General features: G+C 39.4%; 1 protein-coding gene across 3 annotated transcripts in view; it reads right to left on the bottom strand.

Annotated features, from left to right (window-relative positions):
* Positions 1-23,299, bottom strand: part of ST6GALNAC3 (ST6 N-acetylgalactosaminide alpha-2,6-sialyltransferase 3) — a 635,179-nt gene that overhangs the window by 584,421 nt on the left and 27,459 nt on the right. The gene's annotated exons all lie outside the window — the stretch shown is intronic.

The raw sequence follows: 23,299 nt of genomic DNA, 5'->3' as shown, positions 1-23,299 counted from the left end.
CATCAAATACAGATGAGGGAGAACAGGAACAATTAAGGAGCATTTTCTTTTATAACACTGTCACAAAAGGAAAAGACGCTGGGGACAGGCTGACCTCGTGCTTGATGCTGAACAGTGCAGCAGACAGCTGCTGTAAAATGCAGGTCAGAGCTGGTTCCCTGTTAAGAATAAGCCAATACAGCTTTTTAATACACAGTACATGGACTACTGCATGTCACATTCCGGGGACATGCTACATTATGCAAGGTCAGGTGTGGGGGACTGCACCCAACCCCTCCCTGGGCCAGTCAATGTCATCTAACCAGATTTCTAGCTGGAGCTTCTCAAAATTGTTTAGTCACCTCTTCACATCACCTTGAAAGGGTGCACGTGATTTCTTCATCACAGGGACACCAACAGGACTTGGCTCGGGCTCTCCTCCCACCGCGAGCTCATCATCAGTGAGATGGGCCCCCCAAAAGGAAGGGCAGATGGAGGTGAATCGAATTGCGCAGCTTTCTCCTGGCGCTCCAGCAATCACAGTCAGGAGCCCAGCTCAATTTGCTGGCCTCACTTCTCCAGCTTTTGAGGCCTCACAGCTGTACCTGAGACTAAGAGCATTCTTTTTCTCTTTGGATAACTCCAAAAGTTGTTGCTTAGAAATCTCACCCCTGGGGGGTGAGGAAAGAGGAAAGAGGAAAAGCCTGATACTTAAACCTAGGAAATGGAAGCAGAACCATGCCTGTTCTGCCAGCCGTGTGTCTCATATGTCCTTATTTTCCCCACCTCCTATTGTATACTTTAATAATAAAACACAGTTGGTGGGCCCCCTCCCTCTCACGCACATACATGCACCTCCCCCCAACCACACACACCTACACACACCCTTAAGAGGAGAGGCAGAATAGTGTTTGTGTAGTTAATAGATTAGGCTTTGAAGAAAAATCCAAATTCCACTGCTGACATTTGCTAGCTGTATCGCCTTTGGCAAATGACCTCTACAACTGAGTTTTCCTATCTGAAAAATGGGGAGAATAACCATACCAATCTCACAGAAATGTGTGAGGATTCACATGAGGTAATGTGCTGAATGGTGGCTTCCCTGGTGGCTCAGAGGATAAAGCGTCTGCCTGCAAAGCAGGAGACCCTGGTTCGATCCCTGGGTTGGGAAGATCCCCTGGAGAAGGAAATGGCAACCCACTCCAGTATTCTTGCCTGGAGAATCCCATTGACAGAGCAGCCTGGCGGGCTACAGTCCACAGGGTTGCAAAGAGTGGGACACGACTGAGCGACTTCACACACACACACAATGTGCTGAATAAGTGTAATAGAAAATAAAATGAGTTGCACTGGCCCTGAAACACGCTAAGAAGAATAAGTGATCACTATTACTTATTAACCACTAAGTAAATAAGTAAGTAAATGTTAGTTGCTCAGTCATTCCTGACTCTTTGTGATTAACCACTACAGGTGTGTAACACTGCCATACTACCATAAGTGATAGCTACGATTATTGGTCTTAAAATCCCTGCACCTTTCCTCAAAGCTTACCTCAGCTATTACGTCTTTCTGCTGGCTTTTTCTGTCAATGCCACTCTACCAAACCTTTTAGTGCCACAAGTAAACACACACTCACGGGACTTCTCTGGTGGCACACTGGATAAGACTCCATCTGCCAATGCAAGGGACATGGGTTCTATCCTTAGTCCAGGAAGACTGCACATGTCATGGAGCAACTAAGCCCAAGAGCCACAACTTCTGAGCCTGTGTGCCAAAACTACTGAAGCCCATACACCTAGGGCCTGTGCTGCACAAGAGAAGCCACCACAACGAGAAGCCCAAGCAACAAAGAGCTAGGCCCCACTCGCCGCAACTAGAGAAAACCCACACAAAGCAGCGAAGACCCAGCACGGCCAAAACTAAATAAATACATATGCAACCTAGACAGCATATTAAAAAGCAGAGACATTACTTTGTCAACAAAGGTCCGTCTAGTCAAAGCTATGCTTTTTCCAGTAGTCATGTATGGATGTGAGAGTTGGACTATAAAGAAAGCTGAGCACCGAAGAATTGATGCTTTTGAACTGTGGTGTTGCAGAAGACTCTAGAGAGTCCCTTGGACTGCAAGGAGATCCAACCAGTCCATTCTGAAGGAGATCAGTCCTGGGTGTTCATTGGAAGGACTGATGCTGAAGCTGACACTCCAATACTTTGGCCACCTGATGCAAAGAACTGACTCATTTGAAAAGACTCTGATGCTGGGAAAGGGCAGGAGAAGGGGATGACCGAGGATGAGATGGTTGGATGGCATCACTGACTCAATGGACATGAGTTTCGGTAGACTCCGGAAGTTGGTGATAGACAGGGAGGCCTGGTGTGCTGAGGTTCATGGGGTCGCAAAGAGTCGGACACAACTGAGCAACTGAACTGAACTGAAGCACACTCACACACTCACTCAGATTTGATACCCTTCCCTGGGCAGCTGGTACTTCCCACTCTGCCCATTCTTAACTCAACAGTGCTATTTAACTGTCTGCTTATGGTCTTTGTTACTTTGTTACTTACTTTGTTACTTTGAGGAGGTAAAATGCAAGCAGAGACATGAAAGAAGGGAGGAAAGGAGCCAGGTAGATATCTGGGGGAAGAATGTCCCAAGCAAACTTAAAAACAGCAAAGACCTGGTGTGGCTGGAGCAGAGAGCGAGGCAGAGAGAGGAGAGGAGGTAAGAAATGCACAGCTGAGTGGGCCAAAGGGTAAGGCCCATAACCCATGGAAAGGGATGTGGATGTATTTTTCTGAGTAAGATATAAACTTCCTGGAGGGCTTGTGCAGAGGAGTGGTATGACCTGACCCATATATTTAAAAGCCATTCTGGCTTCTGTGAGGAGAACAAACAGGAGAGAGGCAAGGGCAGACACAGGGCAACCAAATGAAAAGGCTTGGGCATCAGCGGTACACGTGAGAAAATGTGGCAGGTGAGGTGGTAATGGTAGAGACCCCAACAGGACTTGATGGACTGGATGAAAGAAAAACAGGGCAACACCTTAGTTATGGCCCTAGAACTTGGTGTGAAAGTGTTAGTCGCTCAGTCATGTCTGACTCTTTGTGACCCATAGACCATAGCCCACCAGGCTCCTCTGTCCATGGGATTCTCCAGGCAAGAATACTAGAGTGGGTTGTCATTCCCTTCTCCAGGGGATCTTCCTGACCCAGGGACTGAACCTGGTTTCCAGCACTGTAGGCAGATTTTTTTTTTTTTTACCATCTGAGCCACCAGAAAAGATGTAGTAAGCCAAATAATGGCTTCCAAAATTATCTGCATTCTAATCTCCAATTCCATGTTAAAAGAAACTGGCTGATGTGTTTAAATTAAGGATGTTGAGAGGGAGATTATCCTGGGTTATCTGGGTGGGCCCAATGTATCTGAAGGGTCCTCAGAAAGAAAATACGGGGACAGGAGGGTCAGAGCCAGAAAAGGAGATGTGACGATGAAAGCAGAGGTCAGAGTGACGCAGGGCCAGCAGCCGAGGAGTACAAGCAGCCTCCAGAAGCTGAAGAAGGCAATGAGACGAAGGCTCCAGGAGGAACGTGGCCCTGCCACCCCATTTGAGAACTCTGGCCTCCAGAACTGGGACATAGATTTATTGTTGTTTTAAGTTCGTAGTAATTTGTTCCACCAGCAATAGGAAACTCATATACCTGAGTTGACTATGATGCCATTTATTGAGACAGAGAACAGTGGGGAAGGAACAGGAATCAGGAGCTCTGTTAGGACAAAAAATCTGAACAGACATTTCTCCAAAGAAGACATACAGATGGCCCACGAACACATGACACAGCATTCAACGTCACTAATTATCAGAGAAATATAAATCAAAACTATACGGGGGTATCCCTTCACACTGTCAGAAATGGCCATCATTAAACAATCTACAAACAATAAATGCCAGAGAGGGTGTGGAGAAAAGGGAACCCTTTTGCACTGTTGGTGGGACCATAAACTGATACAGCCACTATCAGTTCAGTTCAGTTCAGTCGCTCAGTCGTGTCCGACTCTTTGCGACCCCATGAATCGCAGCACGCCAGGCCTCCCTGTCCATCACCATCTCCCGGAGTTCACTCTATGAACAGTATTGCATTCCTTAAAAAACGACTAAAAATAAAACTACCATATGACCTAGCAATCCCACTCCTGGGCATATATGCAAGAAAACAAAAATTCAAAAGGATACAAGCACCCCCAATGTTCACTGCAGTGTTCATTTACAATAGCCAGGACATAGAAGCAATGTAAATATCCATCAACAGAGGAATGGATAAAGAAGATGTGGGACACATATACAGTGGAATACTACCTCACCATTAAAAAGAATGAAATAAGGCCATTCTAGCAACACAGGTGGACCCAGAGATTGTCGTACTGTAAGTAAGTCAGACAGAGAAGGAGAAACATCATACGGCATCCCTTATATACGGAATCTGGAAAGAAGTGATGCAGATGAACTTACTTGAAGGCAGATTTCCTACCCCTCCTCACCTCTCTTCCAGGTCAAATAAACCCCATTCATTTACCCTCCTTCACAGAACTCAACTCCTGGAACTCCTCCCATCCTCTTTGCTTGCTCCTATGTGTACTATGTTTGGCTGTAGTCCTCTTAAAATATAGCCTTCCATGCAACTCGGTAGTCTGACCAATGTCAAGTATAACGGAACCATCATAGAGTAAATGTCTGGAATTAAAGGACTTAACAATCATTGCTTCAATTATTCATGAGCAATCCCAAAGATCCATGACATGTTCCAGTGTACGATTTCATTGAAGTACAAACAGCTCATCAGATAATGTAAGAAGTGTTTGGGACAATCATCTAGAATCCAGGTGCCCAGAATCTTTCTGGCAATAAAACTTGGAGATTCATTCCCTCCCTGTTCTTGGGTGCAATAATACCTGTGAAATGATTACAAACTCAGAATTCTTAGGAAAATTTGCCACCAACCAAAGGAAGATACTTTAGTAAATAAGGCTCTGCACAGGAAACACGTGATCTCTAACAGAAATATGATTTGGGACAAACAAGGATTTATATTAACATTTCCATATTCACAAGTCTGAAGGTTTGGGATGGCCTCAAACGTATCTTTCACAAACGTCATGTGCCCTCCATATACATATCAATGAAGCCAAAGAATGTGCTGTCGTCTATATATGAAATAGGCGGCATTGTGTGTACAAAACTGAATTAAGAACGAGGTCCCTGAGTTCCACAACCAGCTCTGCCAGGCACTGCTTGACCTTAAGAAACTGCCGCTCTTCTGGGTTTCAGTCTCTGCCTATAAAATGAGATGTTGGAATGAGTCAGGGATTCTTCACCTGCTGTGCAGGGACAGAAAGGACAGGTGAGAACTTTTAAAGATATGGATATGTACATTTTAAGAATAAAAGAGTTACAACATTTATCAAATTCTAGGCATTGTGGTAACTGCTTTACATAATAACAGTCATAATATAATGAGCAATACTAGTAATTAAATGGAGAAGGAAATGGCAACCCACTCCAGTATTCTTCCTGGAGAATCCCGTGGACAGAGGAGCCTGGTGGGCTGCTGTCCATAGGGTCACACAGAGTCAGACACGACTGAAGGGACTTAGCATGCATGCATGTATTGGAGAAGGAAATGGCAACCCACTCCAGTATTCTTGCCTGGAGAATCCCAGGGACAGAGGAGCCTGGTGGGCTGCCATCGATGGGGTCGCACAGAGTCGGACACAACTGAAGCGACTTAGCAGCAGCAGCAGCAGTACTTAAAAGCTTATTATGGCTTCATAAGTATTATTTTACTGAAGCATACGATTCTGATGCAGTAAGTACTATTAGTAAACCATTTTATTGATAAGCAAGTTGAGATTTAGAAAGATCCGGTAACTTGCTGGAAATCACTCAGTGTGGGAAAAGCAGAGACGGGGTTTCCACACAGACCTGAATCCACAGATCCTGTTCTTCTCTACTGTTCTGTACAGTTTCGCAGTGAGCTCGGTAACTAGGTAAGAGGAGCAGCTGGTAATCACACCACGGCAGAATTGTCTTTAATTTGCCTATTTTCAGAGTAGCATTTTCTCAAATCTCAGCAGTGGTTGGCAGAGGCTGTTCATTCAAACTAGCAGACCCAGAAGCCAGACCGGTGCAAGTGACCCTCTGTTAGCAAAGCTGCTCACTCCAAGAGCTGAGAGTGCAGCAAAGACAGAAACCAGAAAATGCAGTTGGTCATGCTTATAAATAAACCACATTTTTAATTTATGCTAATAGTACTGCTATTTACACCACCTTCAAAACTAAATAAGACCTGAGTGAGCTGTAAAGACACAGATGAGAGAGAATACTACAGGTAAAATATCATTTCTCATTAAGGTTTTACACTCAGATCCATAAATTATCCTGTTAAAGTGTTTCTGCTTAAGCAGCAGAGTTTCCTTGGAACACATTTTCCTTCTTGGCAAATGTTAGATGAACTGAACTTCTCCTGTTCTCTTGTATCCTCAAACTAAACTAGAGGATAATTGACTTTCCATGACTTAACAAGCTTTGAGGCTCACTTACAATCAGAAGATGGGCCTAAAGCAAAATTGTAATACATGTCTATAAATATCTTCATACACAGAAAAAAAATAATTTTACATTAGTCACTGAAACTAACTCTGGCTAGCTTTAACACAAAGCGGGGTGAGAAGACTTTTTAGAGGAATACTATTATGTTATGGAATCCAAGGCTAAAGGACCTGACAAATGAAATTTTTATCTTCAAATAGTATGCACTATCTAATCCCAAATAGATAAAATGCATGTATATTTACCAGTTTCCCTGAAAAAGTATAGGAAGACTTGGCATCAAGATATTAACTAGAGTAAGGAGTTCCATTCTAGTTTTCATAGCATCCTGTCCTATATTTTTTCTTTGTAGCATTTATCAGAATTGTAATTCATTACTTGTGTAATGGTTGGTTATCAATTCCTTTCCTCAAACGAGGACTCTTATTAAACTTCGGAGTGATGGAATGAGAGATGCATATTTTCTTGTTTCTGCTTTTCTCTAGAAATGTCTAGAATCAAGGCCTGGAGCATGTGGAGGAGTCAGGAATGGATTCCACCTCTGATTTCACCTTCAGTTCTTCATTCCTCCATTCTGGTCTCAGGCCACCCAACAGAACAGAGCCTCTTAAGAGCTCTTCACTTTGGTCCACTGTTTTAGCCATCACGAAAGAAACTAACTTCTCGTTCTCAGAGTCAATTCCAACACCCCAGGGAACTAAATAAGAAAAACCCCTGGATAAATCCACTGTGGTTGAGACACAGAATGGCCTAATGCAACACCACTGTCTCCATGATAATCATGGGGATAGAACGACAGGCAAGCGATTTCCAAAACAGCGAGGGGGCTAATGGAGGGGTGGCCAAACTGCATGCAAATGAAATGTGTTCCCTACACATTCTTCCTAAAGGAGACATTTAAATCAGCTGAAAGTGCGGAGCTCAGAGTCCGAAGTTCTCACCGTGGCTAGGAGCCTTACAATCTAACCCCTGACCCCTGCTCTATCTTCTCCGCGGGCATACTCACCCTCCCGCACTGAGCGGCAGTCACCACATCTCTGTGACGACAGAAGCTCCTTCTTACTTCAAGGCCTTCACATAAAGTCATGGCCTTCTGCATACCTCCCATCTAGTGTATCTTCCCCCTAGTGTATCTTCCACTTAGACTTCCTCATAATACCTACAGCAGACCAGATCACAGCTGCAATTAAAAGGCTGTGTAGCCACTGCTCTATTCAAAACAGATAAACAAGGACCTACCTAAGGACCATCCCTGTAGGGTGCAGGGAACTCTGCTCAACACTCTGTAATAGCCTAAATGGGAAAAGAATTGGAAAAAGAATAGCTGACATGTGTATGTATAACTGAATCACTCTGCTGTACACCTGACATGACCACAACATTGTTAATTAACAATACTCCAATAAATAATTTAAAAAAAATTTTAAAGGCTGAGTAGCTTTTCATTTGATGTTTTTCTTGTCTCTAATTCTGTAAACTTAATAAGAACACAGCCTGTCTCTCCTCTCTGAATCTAATTCCACAGTGCCTAGCACAGTACCCTGATAGCAAATTTAAAAATTAGTTAACAAATTAGCAAAGATAAGTTAATGCACATTTTCAAGTGAAAAAATGAACAAGTGAACCAGCCAAATCCCAAACTTTCAAATGTAATGGTATCCAAAAGGTAGGAGTAGCCTAGAATTAAATAAAGTATTTCTCACCTCATTTTCCAACTCAGAACACTTCCATAGACAAGAACCAATTGGCAGGTGATGGCTGGCAAGGAAAACTGCAAAGGCATAAAGGGTGCTTTGTTATATCACAGCAGCTCTCCAAACAAAGTCAAACTGTGGTCCACCAAGAAGCAGAGTTTCTGCATTCAACGAAGCCAAGAACATGTTCCTGTCCCCAGTGCTTTTCTGAAAATAGGCTATTAGCCACTCATCTGAAAATCAGAAACCCCCAAACATCAAGGTTCTTTTCAACCTAAAATCAAAAGATACATTACCAAACGACCATTACTGAAGATCTACTGCCCTTGTTCTGTGTAAGTAACTTCTCCTGTGGTTCTAATATACTAAATGTGACTGTGGAATATGACTGTCATGTAGTAAGTTTAAATTCTTCTGACAGTAAAAATAGTTGTAGCTATTCCGATCAGTCATAAATTATTGGGGATGAGAGTTTGCTACCCAGTTTACTCAAAGACATACTAAAATATACTGACACAGGAAATAAATGAAAACCAAGGCTAAGCTCCGAGGGCCAAATTTCCACCATGAAGTGCCTAGAAACATATCCTGAAACATAATACAGCTAACAAGTGATTCTGTAGTAAGTCTCACATATTTTTGTTTTCCTTGAAAAAGCAAGCCCAATGCTAAAGGGTAAAGAATAAATATGAACTGTGTCGTTATTTTAAGTGAAGACAAAGCCACCAGGTCAATTATCTGCTATTGTGGGGATGGACTTCTCTTGATCTTGGCACGCTCTGTGCTTTCTTTAGGATATCTCCTCTACTTAACAAGCGCTCAGATCCAAGAGAGGAAACCTACCATTTCCACACACTCCTCAATGTGTCCCTTTCTTTGCTAGTCCTTTCCATGTAGGTTTCTTCTTCAGCTGCAGAAATATCTTCTCTTAAAAGTAATAGCGAATACTTAATTATGTACCCTTCATTTTAGTAAGACTTGCATTTTGTAATGAGGAACACAGTATGCTCACAGTAGAAGCTGTAAAACTAGAGAAAAGCAGAAACAAGAAAATAAGCACCTCTTATTGCATCAGTCAGAAGTTTAGCTAACACTACTCTGAGCCTGGTATGGGACAGATTCCTTGTTTGAGGAAAGGAATTGATAACCAACCATTACACAAGTAATGAACTGCAATTTTGATAAATGCTACAAGGCAAAAATACAGGATAGGATGCTATGCAAACTGCCGTAGGACTCCTTACTCTAGTTACCATCTTGATGCCAAGGCTTCCTATACTTTTTCAGGGAAACTGGTAAATATACATACATTTTTATCCAGCTGGGATTAAATAGTGTGTACTATTTGAAGATAAAAATTTCGTTTGTCATTTCCAGAGCTAACTTCTACAGACAATTTCTTTGTCTGTCTCAGAATTTCCCTAAGAATACCCAGGAAACAACAGTAGGCAAGACAGCCATCAGTGAGTCACAAATGGTCATAGAAGAAACCAAGGAATTGTTTTCTAGGTCTCTCTCAAACAGTCAAATAACCTCTGGCCAAAAGGAAACCATTGTTGACTGCTGGATGAGGTCATCACATAATACAAAAGGTATAATCAGAAGCAAAAAGGAACACATTTCAGATTCTTCTTCTTCCTTCTACTGTCTTATAAACTTGCTCACCCACCATGACTTTATCAGAGTTTTAGGTTTGCAGATAAGATCTTGTAACAATGTCATTTGGGAACTGCTTCACCTGATCTGTCCTTTAAGATCTAGACAGATCTTCAAGAGTGGCTAGAAACCCCCTCTACTCCATGCCCACTAGAAACACAAGTCTCTCACTTAGATTCTGCAAATTTCTATATGTGACTATGTTTTGTTGGTCAAACTCCGCCTACAGAATTTTATTTCTACATCTGGTATCTCTGTTACACTCAGCATTAATTTAGACAAATTATGCAACTGTGTTTTCCACAACTGGGAGAAACTGTACAGCTCAGCACATCCAAATGTAATGGATGAGCCTCCCCATGGGAAAACTACCTTTGTGACCATGGTACCTCCCCTGCCTGGTAAATATTCAAGTTTATTTTTCAAATGTATTTAGGTACTGGTCTCTGTCTCCTTCATGAAAGAAGCAAGTCTTCTATTTCACAGTAAGTGACATCATTCTAATTCCCCCAGGAGTATCAGTATCCATGTTTGCATTCACATTAAAGCTTATAAGGTATAGATAACTGAGATCAGATTATTTCCTGAGAGTGAGATTCCAGGGGAGAAAGGATGTGGAGAGCAGAAAATGAAGGAACTAAAAGGATAAAAAGGAATTACAATGAGGCCCTTTGGGAATAAGGTAGAGAAAGAAGAAATGAGCATGGCCAGCCCCATTGATTTCCATCCAGATACCCATAAGCAAAGAGACAAATTAAACTTCAATGATAATTCTGAGTGCACTGCCTGATCTTCTCATACACAGTGTGCCTTACAGTTTTAAAAATGAATGTTTAATTTAGTACATTCTCAAGTACTTTCAAATGGCCATTTTTTTTACAGTGGAAATTCATCTTAATAATTTTTTAGTAGAGGAAACCATAGACGTAAGAGTAATGTGATCCATTTCTAAACTTGAAAGAGCACCCTCCTCAGCCTGATTCTCAGCTAGGCTCTTCTTAACCTTCTCAGTCAATTCCGATATGTCAGAAGAAATCTCCCGGCTCGGTTTTCAGGGAAGAATGACTTCACCCAGGCTCTCCGTGGTGCCCTGGCAGAAAGCCAGGAGCAAGCGATGCAGATATGGCTGCAGCCTCTCTGCGCTCAGCCTAAGATAGGATCTGCCAGGCCAGAGAGGAATCCGGGTTCTCCAAAAATGCTACAGCAAGTTACTCTGGCACTGAGCAGAACACACTACCCATTGACCAAACAGTGAAGATGGGACTTGTGCTTCTTCTCCTTTGAGTGGAACATTCCAGAATAATGTATGGGAAGTTCTAGATAATGAGCCCCTTTGATCAATTATACCATAGTATATGATATGTGGTATAATGTGGAAATGTGGAAAACCTAATAATGAAAGACAAATATCTCATGGCCTTTGCATCTCATCTCAATTTATACAAGGTTTTGGTTTTCTGTATGGAAACACAATACCGCTCCAGCTTGAGAATTCTCCTGTTTCTCTTACTGGAGAGGGAGCAGTAAGTGTGTAACCAGAAAGTCCGCAAAAAATTCTATTTGTTTTTTTGTAATCAGTCAACTTTTGTTTGTGATGGAAGTCAATGTAAACCACAGCAGCAATGAAGCGCAGGCACAGTTGTTCTCTTCCTATGTTTTAGGACTCTGAGTGATATATGATTTCTCCTAGGAACTGAAAGGCTGCAGCAGACCCGTCAGAGAAACTATAAATCATCCAACAAAATAATATGAAAACATAGTCAGTGAAACCCCTCACAGAGTAGCAGCTTTCTGATTAGCTGTCATACTACTGTGGACTAAGGAATCCCAAAGGAAGACACTCTTTTCTTTTTGGTATGAAAATTATCATTTTCTTCAGACATTACACACACACAGACACACACACACACACACAGACACACACACATCTACAGATTTGAGAACTCATTGCATTTGGTATTACTTTTTCAAAATGACTGAGACTTACCTAACCCACTATGCCTAACCATAACTGAGATTTTCTTTTTCCTATCTCCTAGGATCTTTATTTCAATCAAAGTGTTTAAATTCTCCATAAAACATTTTAGAGACCCTACATACCAAGTTTAGAAGGCTGACTAGATGAAGATGATGCCTTTGCTAAGGACATCTCTTTGATTATGAGTAATTCTGCACAGTTACTTCCTTTCTTTTTTAACAGCCTTGTAAAGTTTCAGTGATGAACAAACAGGACTTAGGTGAGTACAGTGCCATCTAAGAATCTGGGTTGAATATCTCTATATATTCATATATGAAGAAGGACTTGATGTGGAGATTAGAATGTGATTAAACCAGAAAGGTGGTACCTCACAAAGCTGGGGTTCCTAGCTGGGAGTCTTCAGATGGAATTTAAAGGTCCATGAATCACTTCAAGTCCTACATGCAAAGCTGTGGATTTTTAGGGGAAAAGAATCCATAGCTTTCTCTAAAAGGGTTATTGAGGCAATGAAATTTAGGAACCTTAAAGAGAACAGACAATAACTCATTGTTGAATAAATGAACTCAGGGAGAACCAGCTTACTACTGGTTATAACATTTCCATGATCAAATCTTCTTTGGAAGCACTTGAAGATGGTGGAAAGAAAATTGGCAATATTGAGCTATTATCACGTATGTAAGAGCCAGGCTCTGATAGAGTTGCTGCTCCGTCCCTCAGTTCTTTTACCAAACACTACTTTACTCTTTATAACTTAGTGGGTTAGGTAAGTCCAAATATATAGCTAAAAATAATAGCTCTTTTCCCCACTTTCGAAAATTGCTCCAAGTATTAGGGATTTGTAGCCTAGATCCAGGAGATCTGAATGTTCTCTGAGAGAATGTCAGAGTGTGGGAGCTCCAAGGATAATGGAAAAGAATATGGGAGCAAAAGGGCAAAGACAGTAAATACACTGGGGTGCAGAAGGAAGGAATAGGTAGAAAAAAGAACCTAGACCTGCCACTGGAGCTTCCATTACTCTCCGCAGTGCATCATCCGAAAAGCCTGTGTACATGGGCTACCCACTCTTGTCCACCCATAGGACTATGTAAACATGAGGTGGGCTAGAGAGTAGGGTAAGAGGAAAAAGAGGCTCAGTCACAAAGATGTGCATACTGATTAAACAGGAAGGAACTGGGAGCAGGAGCAAGCATAAAGGCGCCTCTACATATCAAGAACAGTAAGAATACAAGCATAACACTACATGCAAGAATATTTACAATGCAAGGAAATCATCATGGTATCACAGAAGAGTAGAATAGTTGTTAAGAACACATTCTCTAGTGTCAGACCAATCTGGAGTTGGGCAGAGGGCTGCACTTCTTAAGATTGTGTCCTGGGCAAGTTATTGAACCCTCCAAGCCTCTGTTTAAACCCTCCTCAGTGAAAGGAGGATAAAAACAGGACAGGTATTTATCCTGTCCCGTTATTAACCCAATATAATTGGGTTCTTAATGTTATTAACCCAATAACCACACTGGATTATTGATTATTATGGGACAGAATGAGAATGTTCTTAAAGATAATAGATTAGGTGAATACTTAATTAGCAATAGTTGTTTTCATTCTCATTAGCCATTGTATTCATGAGAGTAGTCAGGGAAGAAGTTAGTCAGCAGAGGGGCCAACTCCACTCAGATGGGAAACGCGTGTGCATGACAGCAGTGAAAATTCCCTCCATGACCATGAAATGCTTGCCAGTTGGTGAAGACTCTGAATGAGGCCTGTGTTTCTTTCCATAAAGTCATGAGTAGCATGTGACGACTATTCTTTTGGCTCACAGGAAGGGACAGACAGAAGTTAACTTCTCAGGAAGACAACAAAAAATCATCTTTAGGCTCTTTAAAATGTACAAACCTCGGACAAAGGGAAATATACATATATCTGTGTTCCCAATTCAGAGTGAATGTTGCCACACACGTCTTTCCCATGATAGCAGCTGTGAGCCTGTGGGAAGAAAGATGCTCAGGAAGTGCCACTGTCTGATTTATTTATGTACTCCGGCCTTCTGATTTCAGTCATCATTCTCTGTCCCAGACTGCTGTTGTTATTATAAGTCTACTCTCGACCATCTAAATATTAACATTTCTCATATCTGAATAATGGATTTTTCTGTTTGCTTAATTCAAAAAGGCAAAAAAAAAAAAAAAAGTATTTTGTTGCTACTGTTCTGCCTCATCTCACCAAGTAACAGGGCTAGTCAGCTTATGAAGAACTTGGTGGCACTGTCCCATGATCCCTGCACGGAGCCCTGCAGGCCATCAACAGAATCCCATGGAGGACACAGCATCCCAAGGACAAGCCATACCACTGAGGTCAAAGCACAGGCCAGGACTCACTCACAGAGCCCCCAAGTCTCAGAAGCATAGCATGGGAAGACAAATCACAATTTTCAAGGTCATTTTATAGACTTTGCAAAATGGTTCTGTCTGCCTCTCTGCTCGAATCAACACTGTTCAGTTCAATTTTTTAGGGCTTAGGCCTACAGAGGAAACAAAGATTGCTCTGGAAGAGAGTGTTAAGAAAACTCATAACAACAACAATAATACCAATATTAGAAACAACACACTGATTAAGTATTCACTACCTGACAGACCCTATGCTAGACAAATCAGCTTACTTAGGCCTTACAGCCCCCAAGTAAACTAGGTACTATTACTATCCTGAATTTACAAATGTGGAAAGCGAGGGTTAGAGATATCACGTAACTGGGTAAAGGAGAAATTGACCCATAGTAGACAGGCTTACAGAGAAGATCTATAATATAACACATCTAAAATCCTGCCAAGGAATCTCAAGAAGTTACATGGCTCTTGAGAACATGGACAACATTGCTTTCTGCCAGGGAGTTTTGCCTGAATAGTTAAACTTTGTTTACCCCAATCAGTGATAGGGAGATTCAATCTCTATTACCATAAAAACCCAAAGCATAGGAAATGTATATATACAATGCAGTGGAAGGACTGAGGCTGAAGCTGAAGTTCCAACACTTTGGCCACCTGATGCGAAGAGCCAACTCTCTGGAAAAGACCCTGATACTGGGAAAGAGTGAAGGCAGGAGGAGAAGGTGATGACAGAGGATGAGATGGTTGGATAGCATCACCAACTCAGTGGACATGAATTGGAGCAAACTCCAGGAGATAGTGAAGGACAGAGGAGCCTGGCATGCTGCAGTTAATGGGGTTGCAAGGAGTTGGACATGACTTAGCAACTGAACAACAACAACATATACAATGCAATAAAATGTCAAGTGCATAAAACAGGAAACTCAAACTAGCTTGGACAACAAAAGAAACTTATTAATTCATGTAACAAAAAAAGTCCTGCAGCAGGAAAAACCTTAGAGATGGTTTGATCATTGCTCCAGCTGAGCTTCTCTGCAATTCTTTCACCTTTTCCCTACTCCTTGTGTCTGTGTCATCCTTAGGCTGCTTTTCCTCATGGAAGCAAAATAGCTGCAGCAGCTCCAGACCTCACACAGCAACCCAGACCATCCTGAGAAACAACAATTTTCTCTTTCTCAAACAAAAGTTCAGTGCATCACACTAACTTATCCAATTCAGATCACATGCCTAGTGCTGAACTCATCAACATAGACAGGGAAAATGTTATGCACTGACTGAGTAAAGACTGACCAGTACTCCTCAAGAGGATGGTATTTGAAAGATGGTCTTGCCAATCAGGATCCATTCTTCCCAAATTAAGTGACTACTACTGAATGAGGTATAAAATGGTTCCCAAAAGAATTATCTACGTGCTGTGAGAAAAAGAAGGTGGATACTGAAAAAAAGTAACCAACAAATGCCCAAAAGTGTACCAAGCAGAGAAGAAATGAAGGATTCACAATCATAAGCACATTAGGACACACTGCATTTAATGTTGTATGTGTAGGGCTGGTAAAATGCTTGGGAAACATCTATTTACTTAAATAGGAACATTTCTTTTGTTCATCTGATTCATTTATTTAACCATGACTACCTTCAAAATTAGTACCAGTGTAGACTTTGATCCAAGACATTCATCAGCCTCCAAATTAGCAAATTGTTGTTGTTCAGTCACTAAGCTGTGTTCGACCCCATGAATTGCAGCATGTCACGTTTCCCTGTCCTTCACTCACTCTTGCAGTTGCTCAAATTCATGTCCATTGAATTAACCATAGCTGTTCGCATTAGCAACATTTTCCTGATCCAGTTCTCCCCACTCAATTTTCACTTTTTTCAGACAGGTTTTCTTTTCAATGAACTCCCCAGAATCACTGTGAGCTTAGGATGTCCTGGAGGGAGGCAGTGCAGCCAAATAGTTAAGTTCACAAGCAAGGAGAATACCAGGCTTAGCATGAGCTCTGTCTCTTAACAGCTTGAAAATCCCAGACAAATCATTTAACTTCTAAATTTCTTCACCTGTAAGTGAATATAATAACAGCATCTATCTCATAAAGCCAGGATTAAATTAAACAGTGTACATAGGCACTTGGTACACATTCTGGAACAGAGCAAATGTTCAACTCATATTAGCTCTTTTATTGATAAGAAATTAAAATAAAGTTAATGTTAGCGCTCTGAGACACTTTTTAATCTTACAAATAAATTGACTAATCAAAGGGAAAAACTCTCTTTTACATTCATCATCACATCATATGATCAAACATCATAATAATAATGACAATAATATGACATAATAATAATGACAATATATGACTTATTGACTTCTTACTATGTTCAAAAAACTATGTTAGGTGTTTTGCACATATGAATTCAAAGATAGGTATTTTGTTGTTATTTGACAGGAGAGAAAACTAAGGCTCAAAGAGGTTAGAAACATTGCCTAAATGTTGCAGACCCAGTAAATAAGAAGGCAGTATATGCACACAAATGAGTCTGACTCCAAAGCTCATACTCAGAAATTCCCAAGTTAACTGACAATTCTAGTTTCTTTAACCAATAAAGAATTGTCCCTCATAAAAGAAGGCTAACCTTCCCAGTTAAAAAGAAAAAAAAAAGAAAATTCTTTAAAGCGGTATTTGTACAATAACTTTAGGAAATATAATAGCCAGATGATAATAGCACTAGCAATCCAGGATGTATTTTATGGAGCTATTAATATATGCCTTGAGTGGTCAAAGGCTTCGCCACTCACTTGAGGCATGTAGTAATGGCCAATAAAACTTGCCTTGTCGTGTCTTAATGCCATATTATATCATCATACTTATAATGAAATGCCCTTAAACTTCAGTGTTATCAGAAGAGAAGATAAAGTGGTGGTTAAACAAGCTAGCAAAGTAAGGAAGAAGTACAGAATTTGTAAAGAGCCCTGAGCTATAGGACCTCGGCCTAACTCTACTATGCATCTGCATGACCTTCAACACATCTTCAGATCTCAGGATCTCGGCATCTCCTTCTATACACCAAGGTTCATTATGGAAAGTGAAGGCTTCTTCCAGCTTCTACAGCCTGTGGTATTACAGAATATTTCATTCATTCAACAGGAGCTCACAAATTGCAACATATACACCAGGTATACCCTGCGCTAGGAGCTGAGAACAGCAGTAACCAGGGCAGAAGTCCTGTCTCTGATGCTGGACTTAAATGGCTTCCCTGGTAGTTCAGACGGTAAACAATCATATGCAATCCAGGAGACTAGGGGTCGCAAAGAGTCGGACACAGTGAGCGACCAATGCACCAAAGAGGTAAAGGGATGACTCAGGGTTTAAATACTGCCTTGCTTTCTAATTTTCTCTGGTTATACATCATGAACATGTCCAAGCAAACATACAAAACCTTGATAATAGTTGAACTGGGGTGGTGGTATAGACCCTGTTTTTTTGTACTTTTCTCTCTACCTTTGTGATGTCAGAAATTTTTCATCACAAAAATTTAAGATAGATGAGAAAAGCTTCAGGGAGACTTTTGCTTCTGAGAATAACCCATTAGATATGCCAGATAAACCTTTCCAGCAAAGACAAGAAGGGAAGATAGACAAAATATTTATGAAACACTTAAAAATATCCCAAAGTCAACAAGATGGGGGGGGGCATTAAATAAGAATCAAGGGAAGAAAGGAAGTCCAGAGAAAAGGGATGGTATTTTGCACCTGTTTTCCCTCTACAGATGCTTGAAGAGCCAGGAGAATAGAGATTTATGTTCACAGCAGGCTGGAAACAGGGTAAAAATATCTGAGCATATCATTTGCTTTGCGTTAGGATCTCCAAAGAGATACGCTCTAGCAGGAAGGAAGAACAGAAAGCTAACAGGTCCCTACAGGACTGCAGCTTATCTTCAAACCACCTCAGTCTCTGAAACGGAAATAAGCTGTTTCTGGAGTACTAAGCTCCAAGTACTTACAGAAGTAAATGTAATCCCATCTAGAGCTGGATAACACTGACCTCAAATCATATCTGCAAACAATTGTGCAAATATAGTATCTCACACACAATTAAAAATAACCAGCAATTGAGAAGATAAGAAGATATAAACACAAACTAGCAGAAACAACAGAAATAGAAATAGATCTACAGGGCTTCATATTTGGAATGACTTGAAACATTTTGTTAAAAGTTTACTTGAAAATTTCAGCATGGAATGGTACAGTAGGGTAAATGGTGGCTCCCCCCAAAAGATACATTCATGTTCTAATTCTTGAAACTTGTGGATATTATTTCATATGGCAAAGGAGTGAACATTACCTTATATGGTAAAAGATATGATTAAATTACAGGTGCTGCAAGAAGTTTATCCTAGATTTTCCAGGTGTGCCCAAGTGATGAAAGAACCTAATTGCTAGCCCAGAAATCTATGCCCAGAGGAAATACCCTTAAGAATGGTGGTGAAATAAAGACATTTAAGATAAACAAAAAACTGAAAGAATTTGTCACCAGTAGACCTACAATAAAGGAAATACTAAAGGACATTTCTTCTTAAGTAAGTGATCCCAGATGGAAGATCAATGATACAAGAATAAATGGAGAGCAAAGAGAAAAATAAATACATGAGTAAATCGGAATTAATGCTTGTGTAGAACAATAGTAGTATCTTGGGCATTTGAAATATATAGAAAGAAAATATAGCACAATAATAAGAAACAAGAGAGATCTGAATTATATTAAAGAGTTCTAAGGCCTAAATCAAGAATACATACTAAAATGTCTAATGTAATCATTAAAGTAATAATAAAAGAAAGTGAAACTTTCAAGCTAACAGAGAAAAAAAGTGGAATGGTAGACAAACTCAATCCAAAAGAAGAAAAGAAAAATAGGAACACGAAACAAGCAGGACTAAAAGAAATCCACTTAATACAATAGTAATTTCAACCCAACTTTGTGTGTAATTATATTAAAAGTGAGTGAACCAAATGCTCCAATTTAAAGACAAAAGCAGTCAAATCCAATAATATACTGTATGTATTAATATAAGAAACACATTTAAACATATGGATACAGAAATGTGGGAACTAAAAGGATTTTTAAAAAAAGATATGCTAGGCAAATATTAGCCAAAAGAAAGCTTGTGTGTTTTTATTAATAGCAAACAAAGTAGAATGTATGGCAAAAACTCATTTTTGGTGTATGAGGAGTCAATTTGTAGTGTCAAAAAGTTCAATTCATCAGGAAGATATAGCAACTCCAAATTTCAAATTTATTTAACACAGTTCTAAAATATACAACAGCAAAATTAATGAAAGTACAAGAAGAAAAATGATAAATCTACAATCAAAGTATGAGATTTGAACACATTTTTCTCAGAAACCTATGGGACAAATAAGAAAAATAAAAACGAGTGATGACAGAGAAAATTTGAAGAACATAAATGGTAAAGTTGGCCAAATGAATATACAGAAGTATCTATCAACTACAGAATACACATTTAAAGACCACAGCAAACAGGTACAAAAATGGGCCATATGCTGTGAAACCAAACAAGCCTCAACACATTTTAAAGTACTAAAATCAGAGTATGTTCTTTGCTCACAATGCAATGCAGCTAAAAATCAATAACAAAATAATAGCTAGAAGACAGTAGAAATTAGAAATTATGTTAGAAATTAGAAATTATCTGATGATAATAAAATGATTTCATATAAAACTTTGCAATACAAATAATGTTTAAAGTGAAATTTATTATTTAAATATATATAATAGGATTAAAGCTGAGAATCAGTGAATAAAGCACCTCATTTGAAGAAATCATTTTTTAAAATCAGTAAACTTAAACTAAATAAAAACAACAATATAATACAGCGAATCAACCAAGGGAAATGTTAAAAAGATTAATAAAATTGATAAACCTTTGGAATGACTAATTAGGAAAAACCAATGTCAGAAATTTTTAAAGGGGCATCTCTAGAGTCAGCACCCATATGACTTGTACAGCTCATTCCCCTCACCAGTCTCCTCCATTCTCCACTCCAGTCAAACACTGATTTCATATCTATCACTACAGAGTAGTTGTGGTTGTTATAAGTGAAAGTCCCTCAGTTGTGTCTAATTCTCTGGGACCCCATGGACTATAGACTGCCAGTCTCCTCTGTCCATGGAATTCTCCAGGCAAGAATACTGGAGTGGGTTGCTGTTCCTTTCTCCAGGGGATCTTCCCAACCCAGGGATCAAACCCAGGTCTCCTGCATTGCAGGTAGATTCTTTACCATATGAGCCACCAGGGAAGCTCTTCTCATAAAGGTAGTTACACAATATGTACTCTTGGGTCTGGTTTCTGCTCAAGACACTATTTTTGAGACCTACCCATGTTGTTGGGTGTATCAGAAGCTCCCTCCTTTTCATTGCTGGTAGTTTTATAATATACAAACACATTGGTCCTTTCTAGTCTTGAGCAATTCTGAATAAAATGCTATAAATATTCATGCACAACTCTTTCATAGACATATGTTTTCATTTCTCTAGTATAAACACCTAGGAGTAAAATTTCTGGGGATTCAATGCAGTCTGAAAAACCACAAATAAAATTCCACAGTTTTTGTGGAATTTGATGAACTACTTCTAAAATTCAAAAGGATATATAAGGGTTAGAATTAGCCTTAAAGAAGAACAACATGAAAAAAAAAAAAAGAACAACAACATGTACAAAGGCTGGCTCTATTAGAAAAAAAACAAAATACATTATAAAACTTACTATGAAAACACTACAGTGTGGTGTCAGTGTAAAAACAGTCAAGCAAATCTATGGGATTTAAAAAAAGACCCAGAAATAGGCCCAAACTTATATGAATATTTGGTATATGACCAAGATGCCTCTGCTGGGTGGGAATGGAAGAACACTCTTTTTATTTTTATTTTTTGGTTTTAACAGTATCTTTAAGGAACACTCTTTTTAAGGAGTGGTGCCAGGAAAATTGGGTATCAAACTGGGGGAGGGGCAATTGATACTTTATTTCAAATTGATTTGATATTGATTTCAAATTGATTCAAATTGATAAATTTGAAAAGGTTCTTTAATCTAAATTTGAAGAGTAAAATAACATAGTTTCTAAAAGTTAATACACTAAAATATTTTTAAGAAATCTAGGTAATCAAAAACTTCCTAAGAAGAGATTTTTAAAAAATCATTAATCATAAATAGAAGTAATAAACTGGGTTGTATTAGAATTGCTTTGTTCATCAAAACATGCAGTAAAAGAAGGAAAAGGCAAGCAAAAAAGTGGTAGAAGATCTCTGCAACACATATAATTAGAAATATATAATATATTAATGTACAGACTATATACAAAGAATTCTTACCAAATAAAAAAGGAAAAAGGCAGGTATAACTCATTTTTTTTAATGGGGGAAAAAAGAGACTGGAATAGGCTGTTCACATATGGGATAGTCAAATAGCTAATAAAGAGGTGAAAAATACTTAATCTTATTCTTTCAGGGAAATACAAATTATGATTACAAAGAGATACCATTAAACACCTACGAAACAGCAAAAGTTTAAAATCTGACAATATCAACTGCTGTCAAGACAATGGAGCAATAGGAACTCTGGTACACTTCTAGTGAGAGAGTAATTTGAAACAATTACTTTGGAAAACAATTTGGTATTATCTATTGCTAGGAAAAATTGTGAAAGACTTTGAATAGGGGAAAAAATATACTGAGGGTCCAGACTAGTGCCCCTTTCATGGTATCCTGCCTTTCATGGACTTTGAGCTATTCTACAACTACTTAAGTTATAGAAAACTACTAATAACACAAATGCTTCTTATGTATATAAATGCAAATGAACTGTGTCTGGTAGACGTCAATGGATGATAATACTGTGTACAGACTCATTTTTCATCTATTCAATTCATTTCAGCATCCTTTGTTGCCGGTATACGCACGGGTCTTTCAATTCTCCTTTGAACCAGTTGTAACATCTTATTGGTTCTATCATTAATTGATGTGTCAAAAGAAATCTTTGACACATGTTCATTTTATATTTGTATCAGAGTAATGATTTTACTTAAAAAAAAAACAAACAAACTATCCTTTAATGCCACTAAGGCCAAATATACATATATTCTATGCTCCAACAATCCCAACCAACAGAAACATGTTCATCTGTGCTCCAAGAGACATGTGCAAGAATGCTCACAACATCATTACTTACAACAGCTAAAAACTAGAAGCATTCCAAACATCGATCAATGGCCAAATGGATAAAGAAATTGTATATTCAGATAATAAAATCCAGCAAGTGAATAACAGCTACATAGCACAAGGGGGAAGAAACTCAGATACATAATGCTGGGGAAAAAAGAAGCCAGACATAAAACAATATTTTACTGTATGACTCCATGTCATACAGTAAATAAACACAAAACTAAACCACAGTGTTTAGAAATATATGCATAGGGGACAAAACTTTTAGTAATAATTTCTTAGCTTTTCTTTACAAAGTTAAGACAGTCATCTCCTTGGGAGTGAGAGAAGGTAATAGGAAGAGTGCTTCTAGAACACCTCGGTATCAGTGATAATCATAAACGTGTCGACTGAAAAAAAAAATGCACAGACTCTAAGTTGAGAGTTTTGTTTTATTTGGTGGACTTTCTGAGGAATTCACGCCCAGGAGACAGCTCTCAGATAGTTCTAAGGGATGCTCTGAAGAGGGAAGCAAGGAGCCAGTATAATAGGAGTTTTGTAGCCAAAACAAACAAACAACAACAATTTAAAAAAAAAAAAAAACCAGGTAGTCAGAATACCAAAAGATTACTGTTAATTAAAGAAAACCGGACATTTCAAGTTAGTGAATTTAGCACTTTTCCATATTTTTGTTGCTGTCGTTTAGTCACTAAGTCATGCCCAACTCTTTTGTGACCCCATGGATTGTAGCCCACCAGGCCCTTCTGTCCATGGGGATTCTCTAGGCAAGAATACT

The sequence above is a fragment of the Ovis aries genome, chromosome 1 (genome assembly GCF_016772045.2).
Source record: "Ovis aries strain OAR_USU_Benz2616 breed Rambouillet chromosome 1, ARS-UI_Ramb_v3.0, whole genome shotgun sequence".
Classification (NCBI taxonomy): Eukaryota; Metazoa; Chordata; class Mammalia; order Artiodactyla; family Bovidae; genus Ovis; species Ovis aries.
Note: the sequence above shows the minus strand (reverse complement) of the source record. Positions and strands in the feature narration are given on the sequence as shown.